The sequence below is a fragment of the Coptis chinensis genome, chromosome 3 (assembly GCF_015680905.1).
Source record: "Coptis chinensis isolate HL-2020 chromosome 3, ASM1568090v1, whole genome shotgun sequence".
Classification (NCBI taxonomy): Eukaryota; Viridiplantae; Streptophyta; class Magnoliopsida; order Ranunculales; family Ranunculaceae; genus Coptis; species Coptis chinensis.
In genome coordinates, this window is record NC_141458.1 from 51,716,024 (window position 1) to 51,721,863 (window position 5,840).

The window sequence follows — 5,840 nt, forward strand, 5'->3', positions numbered from 1 at the left end:
ACTTTTGAAGTAAACCGCCTTCTCTACTTTTTTCTGCAACACGCACCAGACCGGCTTTTATCGCACTAAAACCCCCAAATAAAGATACAATTTTCTCCTTGCTCCGGCCGCGATAGCAAAGGTGTTTGTCCTAAATAAACCTTCAACTCCCCGAAAGGCTTCTTCACACTCGGTGGTCCATCGAAAATCTGTTTTTTTAGCAACCGATACAATCCAGCGGTATGCATTTGTCCGATGATTTAGATATAAATCACCTCTTTCACATTCGAGGGGACGGCATCTCAACCAGTGATCTAATCTACTCGGGATTTGCCCTATTCCATTCAATGACGTGACTATGTAACCCAAGAACTTTCCCCGGATTTACCCGAATGTGCATTTCGTCGGGTTGAAGTTTCAGCCATGCCTCCGAGTGTGTGAAAAGTTTCTTGGAGACTTCTTCAAATGTTCCTCCTCCGACATGCTTTTTTCCACCATATCATCAATATATATTTCCATGCCCTTCCTAATCTTGTCTTCAAACATTTTTTCCCCAACCGAAGTGTAGCCCCCGTGATTCTTCAAACCAAAAGGTATTCTTGTATAACGCGGTAAAGTACCTCCTTCCATCCACGAAGGTTGTCTCCCCGATCCGGGCGAACATCGCAACCTTGGTTATATCCCATGGACGATCCATGAAAGAAAACACCTTGAAACCCGGCAGTTCTATCCACTAACTCATCCACTCGCGGCATAGGATACTTGATTGGGCACTCTTTATTCACGCCCAGTAAAGTCACACACATTCTCGACCTTGCCATTCTTTTTTGGAACAGCGACAACGTTGGACAACCATTCCATACATTCGACATCAATGATTATCCCCACGCCCTTAAGCCGATAACCTCCTCGCTAATCCCCTCCGTATTGGGTCTTGGGTCTTACGCTTCATCTTTTTGTCTTATAGGCTTCAAGATCTTCCTTCATATGCAAGTGATGACAAGCAAACTCTAGATCTACCCCCTGATATCTTCAATCGCCTATGCAAATATATCAACATTCTCTCTCAATAATTGAACCAACTTGATTTTCCTTTCCCTCCTCGCAAGTCCGACCCGACCAAGTAAACTTCCTTCCCTCCCACCCCTGTGTTCACGATCTCAATCTCATCCAGAGTTTTCGATCCCCAAGGAGGCTCAGATCCTTCGGCCGAGTCCGCCTCCTGTGAATTGCTATGCTTCTCCTTTCTCACATGTCAATTTTTCCCTCCCCGCTCGCGGACCATATTTTTACCGCCACCTAATGTATATTCTGGCGCGGCCACTTGATCCCCCTTATTTCGTACATCCCCTTCCGTGGGGAAAGCGGATCATCTAATAATAGGTCGACATAATGGCCTTCATTTTATGAATCCATCTTCTCCCTAGAATGGCATTATATTGGGACCCAAAGATCTACCACCATAAACCCGTGAATACCGCCGCCGGACCTGTTGTTATTAGTAATGTTAACTCCCCATAGCTCGCCATGCTACCATTGAAGCCATACAAATTGGTCTCGATGAATCTTTAACCGATCTCTATCTATGTTCATCTCTTCCATGGCCCCTTTAAATAACAGATCTAATAGAACTTCCACAGTCTATCAACACCCGCTTTACTAGATAATTACCCATTGCTATGGTAATCACCAAAGCATCCTCATACGGCGAAATCACTAATTCCAAGTCTTTCAGTGTGAACATTATGTTTCCTTCGCCCATCGCAATTCCCAACACTAAACGCGGCGTGTTTGCCACCTCATTTACCTACTGTAAGCTCGCTATCTTTCTTATCTTGTCTCGGTGGGCATTTCTTCCTAGTGTCTTTCCACTGTAAATGACATTTATTGTTCCCAAGATCCTAGCAGGAGCCTCGCACTCTCCGCATGACTTAACCTTCGCAGAACAAATTCTCGAGCATCCCTTCTCAATCATTCTTTCCACTAGCCACTTCAAAGCATAGCACTCGTTAGTGGCATGGTTCCTAATCTGATGATAGGCACAGAAAGGTTTCCCCTCTATCTCTCCAGGTGTATTCCGCCCATCATAATGTTGCAACCCCTTAATGAGTGGCAAGATTTCCTCTAATGGCCTGTTAAGAGGTGTCTGTTCTATCTCACGGTATGGCTTTTTTTCTCGAATTTCTAACCTGTTTCGATCTCCAGCTCTTTCGGGTCCACGATTTTCCCCTTTGTAGGATCCCCCTTCTCTCTCTTCTCTCTTGCCCCTATCTCTTCGACCATCCTTATCGATCACCGACCGCCTTTCCCGGATCTCTTTTTGTTCCCTCGCGATTTCTTTGCATTATGTCTTCGTACCGAATATATTTTTCTACCTTTGGGTACAGAGCGTGCAGAGTGGTGATTTCTATTTTGGACACCGACTCGTGGACTCTAGTCCCCTGCCTCCTTTGAAAGGCAATGCTGTATGTTCATCCGGATCACGAAATTCCTTAACGATTCACCGACCTGTTTGATGTTGAACAAGGCCGCGATATCCACTACCCTCCTTTTCGGTGGATGAAATGGTCCACCTGGCGCGCTCTTCTAGCTCTTCAAATCTACCGATGCTCGCGAAGATAAAGCGGTAATACCAATCCGAGGCTCCCCTTTGCGCTGGCAGGGAACATCCACGCGATCCATCATACTTACTTTCCTGCCACAATGGCATCTGTTGTCTAAAGTGATGCAAATGATCAGTTGGGTCGCCCTTCCCATCATATCTTTCAAATCTTGGTTGACTGAATCTCTTAGGCACCTCCGAATTCCAGATCGAATCCGCTAGTGGATTCTTATTGAGGTTAGCAACTTCCTTTTGAGCGGCACTTTAGTTCACTTTTTCAGCCGCACGGTTCACTTCTCTATCTTTCTTAATCATTGCCTGTACTACCTCCAGCGTGATGCCCTCTATTGGATCTACTCCCCGGGGCTGGTATTCCTCATTTTCCCCTTCCATCTCACTGCCTCGATGATCCCCATGTTCCATGTCCTCCTATCGCGGTTTCTCTTTCCTTTCAACTCTCGGCGTTCTTCGTTCCTCAACCTAACTATTTCTTCTTGCATAAGTCGGTTGCGTCGCCACCACATCAAATATCTCTTCCTCTCTACCCACCTTTCTTTTCTTGGCTCACAACCTCCTCTACTACCTCTTGACGGTCTCTTTCCTAGGTCTTCCTACTCTTTTTTGTTATGGTGGCCATTTTATTTCGCTCTCCCTACAGGGCGCACCAAAATGTATACTCAAAATATTACAACCTAATGGATTTTACTTCTCTCTCCTCCTCCCTCTTTTTTCACCCTCTATTCTTTTTATATATTGTCTTTTTTTTCCTACTTCTCTTTTCATCGAGGTTAGTTCATCTCCTCTCCATCTCGGCTCCTCGACTCTCCACTGTCCCCACTCGATAAAACATAAAATGAAATATAGTTTACCTACTGAAATGAGCGATAAAACTCAAAACGTAAGTAAACTACAACTAATCTAATGTGCCTATATGTTTTATCAAAAGATTCTACTCTCAATCCTATGAGATATAGTGGAGTAGGAAGTTCGTTCCACTCCTAGTCCTTCCTTTATCCATGTTCATGTTCTCTATGTATAAGTACTCTTAACTCTTAAGTCTAATGAGAGAGATTTCCTGAAGTGGCAACTAGACTACGATGCAACTACCCACAAGATGCAACTAGTCGACTATCGAACAACTATGGGAATGCTTCGTTGATTCTATGATAAGGAGTTTAGGGGATTGATTCCACCTTTTAACTCGACTTAATCCTACTAACGTCTTTATTTTAATCGTCAGGAATGAAATGAAATGAGCGTTTCCGAAGATAACAATATGGTTATTCCTAATCCCTAATTACACATGACATTCCTACCAATTCATAACTAGCATGTGAACGATTAAACCCATTCTCATGGTGAACTAATGTTTACGGCTTCTAGAGTGGAAAGGAAATTGTGGCGACTTCTACGATAATCGAAATCAAGCTTTCATCAAGGCTTCTCAACACCCTCTAATGGAGGTTTAGCCAGAATCATTTCGATTAAATTAAAACTAAACATAATATAAAGAATTGAAATTTACTAATCTAAATTAAACAATAATTAAAATCTAATTAATAACTAAGAATTGAATAACAAGTAATAAATGAAACGGATCTAACACAAATGTAAATGATAAGAATCAATAAAATTAACAAAATTGCTATTTTATTAATCAATCTAATTAAGAATAATGATTCTAGAGTTTAATCTAAAACAAGAATTGGATTGGAAACTAAACTTAACATAAAGAATTAAATCTAGATCTAGAACCTATTCTAATGGCTACTTTCTATTCTAAGCTACTTTTATTTTCTAACCTAATTCTCTACCCCTGTCTACCATTAACAAAGAGTGAAGCTTTGGTTTTTATACATTCAGATCCAAAAATCGTGCATGGGCTTGGAGCCATGTTTTGGGCCAGAGAATCAGGCCCAAAACCCAATTCTTTCAGTCCAAAAAGGCCTCTTCAGCTGCAGTTGATTTCAATAGACTTTTCGTCCACTTTTGTACCTCTAATTGGGTCAATGCTTAGACCATTGGAAAGCTCTTTCCGAGCTGGTTGTTTTGACATAAGGTAGGCCCCATTCCGAGGTCTGAGTCCAAAGATATGGCCTTCGGAAGTTTCACGACTTTGTGTCTTTGTTTTATAGGCGTCGACTTTTCAGCTTTTGACCAAGGGCTTTAGAAAGGCTTTGTCTTCTTGAATCTTGGCCTTTAATCACGGAACTCCTTAGTAACCAACCTTTGCTCCTTTATCTCGCTAAAGTGGCACATTTCTGTACATAATGGACTTTGAAATCTGAAATGCATAAAAACACGTAATTAGTGTTAACTCTTAATTATTACTCACATAATTGGTCTAATAAGTATGATCAAGAATATAGGTTAAAACTACAGTTTTGGGCTCTTATCAAACCACCCCAAACAGCATTTTGCTTGTCCTCAAGCAAAGATGAGAAATTAGAATAAGTGACCAAAAATGGAGTTCTAACTACTCGTTTAAGCTTTAGTCGCGATTGCATTGAACATACGCACAAGGCCTTAAACCATTAGGAATTCCCTAGTGGACGAGTTATAGCCTCGTGAGAGTTTTCCGTGAAGTTACTCACAAACTTCAACTATACTACAACGACTAAGAAATAAAACTATTGTTTCCTTATCCATGCTCTAAATTAACTATGCCTCTCACTAGCAATGCATATAGAGTAATCAAGTTTAAAACCTAAGCTAATGTATGCATAATAATCAATCATCTACAATAAACATATATACAATGAGTAATACTATGAAATGTCTAGCGTGGTTCATTTCTGAAACTTCGAATAGCGCCCTTACGTAGGTTCTCACAATAATAGTCAAGATACAACACTGATTTTTTCCACTCAAGTTTAAGCTACTCTCGATTGTAGTGGTGGGCACACTTTTACCTTACAATCTTAAATGACAACAAGGAAGGAGTTGATCAAACACATCTGCCACTTACTATCACACTAACCTATTCCTAATTGAGCTAGAGGTCTTTATTAGGTGTTGTGGGGATTAGGAGATGGTTTAAGAAGGAAGGAAATGTATATTCAAAAAGGACAAGTCTGAGATAATAGAGTCTTCAGATTATGTAACTAGAGAAAACCTTGTTATTTACTTTTGCTTCTACACTTTGTTTCCATCCTTAGCCATATTTTTTTCTTTTTCTTTGGCTTTTAACTCCTTTTATTCAATTTTTTTTTTTTTTTTGGAGTTTTTATTTTATTTCTATTTTTATTTTTCTTTTCTT